Raw genomic sequence first — 9,309 nt, forward strand, 5'->3', positions numbered from 1 at the left:
CATACCAAAGACATGCATGCTTGGTTTATTGATGGTTTTAAATGACCTGTATGTGAGCATGAATGATTGCTTTCTTTCTATTCAGGTTGTACGCTGCCCCTCCCCCAACAGTCCAAAGATTCAATCATCTCTTCTCATTTTGTAAACCCTATTAACTTCTCACCTTCAACCTCTACTGAAGTGTTTATGACGTCATAGTGTCACACTGCAGATCCTAATCAGAGCTTCTACTAATAAAAAGCTTTAAAAACAGTGTTATCAGCAAACAGGAGAGATTCAGTCTGGAGTCATTGTAGAGACGAAAGGCAAACATGTCATTTACTCTTGAGCTTGTTGGGAACAGCTGCATGAACTCCAAAACAAAGATAAATTAGATGAACCAGATTAAGAATTTTCCATGACAATCTGAGAGCAAGAGGAAAGGTCTGCTCAAGTGTACTACATGAAATAATGAAATTAGCATTTTTCTATCTGAATCTGAATTGGAAAACTGGCTGGAGCCCATCAGTTATCATCCCTCTGGCATCAGCTTTTCAAAAGAGATTTTTACAGGGTGATTCCAGTAAAATGCTACTGTTCCTGGAGGGATGCATAATTTCCTTCCACAAGTGCGCATAACTGCCACCCTTCATGACCTGTTCTTTTCTCGGGTTGTTTGAGTATCTGGTAGAGTCACAAAAGGTCAAAGGTTTTTTTTTTCCTTCTTTTTTTTTACTCTGAGTGATAAACAAAAATATACCATATATTATATATATATATATATATATATATATTACTACTTATGCTCTTTGTGTTAATACTGAGGCATTATTTCCAGTAGGTGTATGAGACCATGAAAACTTTAAAAACTGAACACCAGCTACAGCATTGTTCTTCATTTGCTGCATTCATTTCCACAAAATCCTCCCTCCACCAGACTGTGAGATATGGATCCAAATAACAATTTCCATAATAATGAAAAGTGGCATTGTGTTTTTCAGCTGTTCTCTGAAGTGTAGAACTAATCCAAATGTAATTAAAAGTTTATAAATGTGTATGCTGAATGTAATAATAATAATAACTAACACGGTCAACTGTGGAATTCCTTTTAATTTCACCTCCTGGATGTCCTTATTTTGCACTTTATCTTTCACCTGGACCGCCTAAGGCTTCCCACGATGCACTTGAGTTTTCCCATGACAACATTTGCAAACTCCCAGCTGCATTTTAGACTAACGAGATGTAGCACACACAGTCCCACAGGCAGAACCAAACGCCGTCTCATCTCCCAAGAAGCATAATTCCAGGGTTGTCCCTCTGTCTTTTCTTTGTATCCTTTTCTTTTTGTTCCCTCTCTACAGATGAAAAACTAACCCTTACTCAAAATGATGAAAAAAAAAAAGACACTAGCCTGATTCTTTGAATTTCCTCTCAGAACCATATTAAAGAGCTAGAATGAAACAAGCCTCACCAAATCTCTTGTGTTTTGAATAACGGCATGAAAGAGTACAGGGATAAGGACTGTCAGTCTGAATTCCACAGATAAGTTTTGATGTTAAGGCTGTATCTATGGAAGACGAAATCAGGCTCTGGAGTACACAGCAAACACAAGTCTGGCATTCAGAATAATAGCAGTCAAGACAGCCTTAGATAAACAGTCAGTTCCAATGGAGGTCAGTGTCCTTCTAGCTCAGCACCTGCTTCAGTCTGTCATCTATGCATCTATCTGCAGCCCTGCACTACTCAGCTGATTAAACACTGCTGATTGATCTTTGCAGCAATCTAAAGTTCGTGTCTTTTATTCTTCAGGCTCATTTGCATATAGACTGAGCTCTAAGAACAAATGACTCTTTGAAGCACTCGCTTAGTTCTGCCAATCTATTAGACAGAGAGTTGAAACTTTGAATACTTTATCTTAACCAGTAACTGGACTGAAATAACACTACTGCCTCACAAGAAGAAGCTCCTGGGCCAGGTCTAACTGTGCACAAATCTCATAGTTTGCAGGGGTACTCAAGTTCCTCACACAAGGCAAGATGAGGCACATATGCACCACATTTATTTGCATAAGACTTGGCAACTAGAAAGTTACAGGTATGAATTTTATTAAATGACAGGTAAAAGTCAAACAACAGAAAGAAGACTGATGGGAATGTTTAAATGTTGCTTTTTAATTAAAAGTTAAAAAGATTAATAGGTCAGTCCTGTGTGACATTTTCTGAACATTTATTCTGGATCTGTGCAGCATTGTAGCTAAAAGCCACTACCTTGTGTCTGTATTTGATTGGAAGGATGGTTATTAGACTTATGGTAGTCAACCTCTGTGGGCTGATGCTGCAGTGCAAGGTAAGAGATGGATTTTTGTATCAGTTTACTAACGAAAACAGTGTTTCAAATTAAATCTTCTGAAAGACTTAGACTACAAGGTGTTCAGAAATTAGTCTCATAAATAAAACGTTTGCTTTTTTTGATGAGTTGCGTTAGAATAGACGCTTTAAAAAACTGGAGCAAAGCTTGTGACACCACATTAACAGACAAATCCAAGGATGCCTTTTTGTCCTCGGTTCTTCTCTGCCACTCTTTGCTGGTTCATTTCTTTTCAGGTGATGAACTAGGTCGACTTTGTGGTTACACAGTGTGACAGTTTTCAAATGCAGCCATTTGTGTTCTTGTAGAGGGTTAGGTGAGAGGATCAATACCACATATCTGTCTGTCAAGTGCCAAAGTACCGCCAAGAGGTGTTAGCGATTAAGCTAAAAAAAACAACACCTTTAGTGCCTCTACTGAGCATTTATAAAAAGTAGACAGGTATTTTAAGGACAATCGACTGTCTTTCACACAAGAATGTATGGTACTCTGCAACTGTCATTTCTGTATATTTTAAAAGGAAAATGGGAAATAGGCAAAGTGCTGACATGCACAAACATGCTTGGGGAAACAGTATACTTAAATTTGACAGTCGATATTTGGTATGACCCGCTCTAATCTTCAGCACAACCTGAACTCTCTTAGACAAGCTTTCCTGCCATTTCTTTTAGTCTTCAAAAACTGTTTGTTGGGCTTCTTGAAGGACATTCACAACTCTTATTTGGATGTTGGCCTCCTTTTGTTTCATTCTCTTCCAAGATGATTATTCTGCACTGCTTAAAAATGTTGACAGTCTGGATTTTCAGAGGCCAGCTGATGATTGATAGTGTTTGATTGTGTGGTGTGCTTTTATTGCATTGGCATTGTGTTTGGGATGCTTGTCATGCTAAAAATTGTATATAAAGAGCTGAAGATACTTCTGTGCATTCATGTTATAATCTGTTGTTGTTGTTGACTGAAATAAAATTTAAAAAAAATTTCAATTTCAATTCAAAAAAATAATTCAGTCAATTCTGACCAGATCTCCAACAGCCCCAAACCACAACAGAAACTCCAGTGTGTTTTACAGATTGCTGTAGGCACTCAGTTGACCCTCTCTCCTGACCTCTTCTGTAAATATTAATGATGATTCAAAGAAAAGATTCAAAATTTGAAATCATCACTCGACAAATTTTCAGCTAACAGCTCTTTGGGACTTACCTTGTTGGTGCAAAAATGCAGTTTTTTCCTCAGGATAAACAGCAAAGAAATAGGAAAAAATGTTATGTTTTTGCAACAATGCCCAAATGTATGAGTTAAAGGTGTGTCTTTGCTAAGTCGTCTGTTATATGTAGCCTCAACACTGGTTCATCCCTGGAGTTAGATGCCTTTTTAGTGACCTACTGCTACTGCTTTCTTTATATTTTAAAAAATTACAATAAAAGTCTGTCTCCTTGGAAGCAAAATATAAAGAAATTAGATTTGGCTCAAGATATTTGAACAGTGTTGTGTAAACTGAGCAGCTTGTACAATGGGAATACTTTTAAAACAACTTAGCACTAACAAATAGCTACATTATCTAATTATAAATAGTCTTTACATAGGACACAGCATGATGCTATTCTCCTCCAACTGAAAAATAAGCATGCTCTCATTATTCAATACTCTTCAGAAAATGCCTTTAAATACCTTGTCTTTTTTTCATTATTCTTGTATGTGACTCATAACACTGGAGTAGTTTTTTCTTTTGGAAATTATTCTCTAGTCCAAAACTTCGAAACTTCTTTCATTGCGTGCATTCTTCAAATCCAATTTCATCCAGAAGTGTAACCAAGGCATTTTCTATCATAAGCCAAGGCTTAAAAGGAAACACACACACATACACACACACACACATCTTTCTCGCTGAGGTGGCTACATAATTACCAGAGACTGTGGAGTGTTTTCTGATCGCTCCATGTAATTTCAATCAGTGATGACAAATTGTTGCATAACTAGCTCAGATTAATACGTTAATCACTCCAGCAAGTAAAAAGCAGTCTGTGGGGAGTTTGTTTAGACCGCAGACAAATATTTGAAAATTGGAAATTAGCTTGCAGATATTTCTTCCGATGTCAGCGGTCTCGAACTTAAAGATAGTGAATATATTTTGAATATTTAATAATAGATTCTGCAGACTACATCTCTGGAGGAGTAATCTTTTGTAAGTTTATCTAGAGTTTAATTTAAGTTGTCCAGCAAACTTTCTTTGTTCATTCTGCCTCTTCATGTTGGAATTATTTCTGGGATGAAAATTTTGTTTAACTTTCAGACTTGAAAGACTACAAAGTAATCAGAATCTCCCTAAAGCCCAGAATATTTTGGCAGTGATGTGTTGGATCTTTACAGAGATTCCACATTTTAAATAAGTGGCAATCTAGCTGTTACATAACTAATTCACACAGAAGAAGATGATGATCTGAAGGCAATAAAGTCTGGCAACCATTCCTGCACAGTAACCGGAAACCGCGACCCTTACCTCCTCATTCTTCTTCTGTAATGTTATTTACATCTGAATCCACCAGCGTATGCACGTTTTTTTCTACGTTTTGGCCACTGCAGGTATGAACAGCGAAGCTCAAGCTCAAAAGAGTTATTCTTACTCTGTTGCACATTTAATTATTTCAGCTTTTGTTTCTGGTGCATGGCTGTCTCTGCCTCTGGCTCTCCCTGGCCAGTCTCACTCACCTGATTTCCACCCACCTGCTCATCTGTTCCTCATTCCCCAATCACCTCTTCAGTATTTATACCACCCATTTCCACCTGCTCCCTGCCACATCGCCACACTGTCAGTGACGCCAGCTTGTCATAACGCTCTAGCCTTCCTGCCTGTAACCAGTTCCTGTTCCCACCTTTTTCCTGTCGTCCTTCCTGTGTTATGACCTAGCTGTCTCCCTCACCCCACAAAGTTTCTTTTTTGCTCCTTTGAGCTGGTTTCTCACTTGTCTATTTGAACTGTCATTAAACAAAAAAAAAAGTCCACCTACTTCATTTTTCTCCACAAGTGCAGTTAAGTTCTCTATTCTCCTTTACTGACACGTGGGGCAATTTCTAAGAAATCCTGTTTTGTCATTTTAGTAGAGCTTAAAGCTCAGACTGCTAACCATAAGCTTTGGCCATTCTAGACACGAGAAGAGGTCGGGCAGGGACGTAAATTCGACTGTTGCTGACAACAAAATACATGATACTTGTGAATTCACAAACAATTACACCAGAATTTAATCTTTCTATTGATTTATGCTGCACACTGTGTTCACCACCATCTTCAGCTCCTACACACTTGTAACTGCATTACACAGAATATAAAGCTTGGTGACTGGAGCATTGGGAGGCATACTTAGTAGCTTCAAAGAAGCAGATAACGCAGTGCTAAATATATTTTGCACTGATGATTACCCAAGTGACTTTCAGGTTTAACTGAGAGTCATATAACATATGGAGAAACTTTACTCACACAGTTGGAATAAGTATATTTTTTTCATATTTTAGCCATATTGTTTTAAAATAACGTGCCCTATCGTACCCTTAGAGGTACATTTGTTCCTTGGAGATCCTACTTGACAGATGAGCCTTATTTCTACCCTTATGGTTTACCCAACGGTAAGTGGTCCTGAACCTGTGACAACAATTATCTACATTAATCATTGAGTGCTGAATATTATTTATATATTTTTTAAAAATCATAGACTTGGAAATGGGCTAGGATATGCAGAGTGCTTTTCCCATCTTACTCTCCATCTACATCTGTACCTACTGTATGTCCACCAGGCAATGGAAGAAAAAAGGCAGGTTCAAAACCAGACCCTTCCTGCTGTGAGACAACAGTACTATTCACTGAAAACTCTGGAAGTGGTGCACATGTGCACCTTTTTTACCTGGAAACACAAGTTTGTGCAAGTTTGGCCCACAAAGAATTTACAAAATTAGCTTGAGTTACAATAATTAAAACTAAGAGATATGTGAGGGACTGGTAAGACATGAGGACACGGTGGGGATTTTGAAAAAAGTGGGTTTTATTTACCCAAAGATGCAAAAATATACAAAAAAAATGAACAATACGCGACTTTGATCAGAAGCCAAATTGCAACTTAACAGAACTCCAAGCTAACTGCTGAACAACATAAAACTGATCTAACACACAACAAACAAAGGTGACTTTAAATACTGGTTGTCAGACCAGGTTGAAAAAAGAAAAAAAAAACAGTTAAATAGTTACTTCAAATTAACAATACTCAACACAAGACTAAGCAAATACGCAACTCATAAGTCAAAGAAAATATACAGCAAACTGCACATGGTATGGTCAATACCATGTGCAGTTTGCTGTATATTTTCTTCACTTTCAGCACTTTCGGTATATAGCACATCGTTGTTCTTCATGACTCCAGCAGCCCTGAGCAGACACATGGACCCGCCCAGCACCGGTAAAGAAAAAAAAGCCTAAGAATGACCCAATAAAATCAGAGGACAGTAAAAGCTCAAAACATAGGTTCACTAAAATTTGCATTTTGGGTGTTCAAATGCATCAGCAATACATGCATGTCTCCAGACTCCTGGTTGGTAAGCAGAAAATATGCTTCACCGTGAGAAATAAGAATGTACTGCTTTGATGACTGAGTGGGTGTATGAAGTGTTTAGCGAACATCCTGCTCCAACTAATCTGTGATGCAGAAAGCCAAACGAAGCCAACCAGAGTCACACCACGGCAAAACACCGGCAAAGGATCCGCCAGCTGGATGTTTACTGATCAGAACGACATATTGTATCTAGTGGGGTAAAGAGCGGTTTTAATGCTACCAAACAATATATACTGCCAAGCCCCTGTGGCTTGGCAGTTCACATCCATTGGTTTTAGCATGACTCACTGCTTCCTTGCTAACAGTGAGCATCAACGGGAGACTGAATCTAAAAATAAAGAGGCACTATCAGCATTTCCTCTCATTCTATACATCTTGTCCTGGTACTGAACCAGTCAAACTGGGGTTAAAAAAAAAAGCAAGGTAGTAGGAGTGCATGCTAATTTCACAGACATAGTCACGAAATAATTTTGGTGCAAATTTGGTGACGTGAACAAGGATGTCTGGAGTATATGTCAGCATTTAATATGATAAGATGAGAGGCTTGTGCTGGCACATGGAAAGGTCAACATGATTGGAGGAAATTTGAAAGGTCAAGCCAGTAAAATGATCAGATATCCAAATTACTGTAGTTTAGTCAAAGTTTGTTCCAAAGCTGCTGGAGCTTGAAGAAAAAAGCACAAAAGGGGAAAAAAGCTTTAAAAGACTAGCTACCTTCAGTTCAATGCCCTGCTGCCTTGTGCCAAAAAAGCAAGGTTTGTCATGAAGAAGAATTTTCTGCCCGGGCAAAGAGTTCTGCAGCTTTGCAAGATTTCTCTGCCTATTGGATTGTTTTGCATACCAATAAGAGTGAACTCTTAACACTGCAGTTTCCATAGGAACTGTGTGATACAGCTATCAGCACATAAGACAGATTGGTGAGACATTTTTAAGTGCATGAGAAAGAGTACTGATGTTCAAAACAGAACCAAAAAAAGGCAAACAAAATGATTTGGGAACTGATTAAGAAGGATTATAAACCATTTTATGAAACATGTTGGAAAATCTTGAAATTTTGCCATAATGCAGTATAAATATCACAAAAATAAACACTGCCTAAGGCAAAGTGCCTAATCTGAGATGGAAAACCTTTTCCGAAAACAGAACTGCAAAAGGAAAAGAAGCTGCTGGATTTGCCGAGGGGAGAAAATCCACAACAGGCATTTAATTGACTTAACTTTTAATTATGAACATTCACACTCAAGACGTATTCTGTGTTTTAGGTAAGCTCAACTCTTCCGTGTTTTTTTGTTTGTTTTGTTTTTGTTATTTTGCATGCACAAATATATACTTATTTTACCATTTGTCATATGTAAAATTCAATGTTCATCCATGCTGGTGACATAACTTTAGGAACAGCCCACCATTGTAGTCTTAACCAACATATCTCAACAAGTCTTACAGAGATCAATATTGCAGTCCTTTATGGTTCCCAAAGGCTATGCCATATAATGGTATGGTGCCAGGCACGAAAGGATATCCTTTTTCCAATGATGTATCCAATCCACAGTAGAACCAGTTCAATGCTCTTCTATCAAAAAAAGGAAATTTCCCACAGCGATGACATGGCACAACTTGTTGGAGCCAAAGTTAAAGCCACTGATTTCAACTATGAGAGAGGGTACTGCAAGAAAAACACAAAAGATATGCAGCCTGCAGATGCATGCAGTACTTCCTACGGAAATTATGCCAACTGCTAGCATCATTGTGCAACTTTCATTATTACCTGAAATGTGGGCTGGTTATCAAAAAGCCACAGAGGAAGAACTGTATTAATGTAAAAGTGGTATATAATGTTATTTTGGTCCAGTTCTGCATGCATATTTATGTCCTTATGATGAATTCTTAGAACAACTTGTTCTCTAGTTCCACCATCAGGTCTAATATTTGAACAACCTCCAGTAAAACTAATAAAATCCCAGCTCACCACAGCTGTAGCCTGCTTATATTAGTACACCAGATTCTAATGGTAAACACGAACACTGTAACTTTTCTTCAAAGCAGTTTCTTTAAAAATGTAATTTCAGTTGAACATAGAACTGAACATATGCAGTCGCTTAGGCCCAATATAGAACTGCGCTGTCTTTATATACCTGCCATCCCTTCCTGAAGCCTCACTCTGAAGACAGCCCATGTAATGATATCTGTCACTACAGGAGCGAGCACTCCAAATAAAAGCAGACAGAATTAATTGCAGCTCGCTGTAGTGACCTTTTCTGTTTGATAAATCATAAAGCCTAAGAGACTGCCATTAGTCTTATAGAGGGAAAATACGCAGGTTTGAGAAATGATCTCAAATTCTCAGGATCCAAAGCGGTATCGACCGGCC

The sequence above is a fragment of the Astatotilapia calliptera genome, chromosome 2 (genome assembly GCF_900246225.1).
Source record: "Astatotilapia calliptera chromosome 2, fAstCal1.2, whole genome shotgun sequence".
Lineage (NCBI taxonomy): Eukaryota > Metazoa > Chordata > Actinopteri > Cichliformes > Cichlidae > Astatotilapia > Astatotilapia calliptera.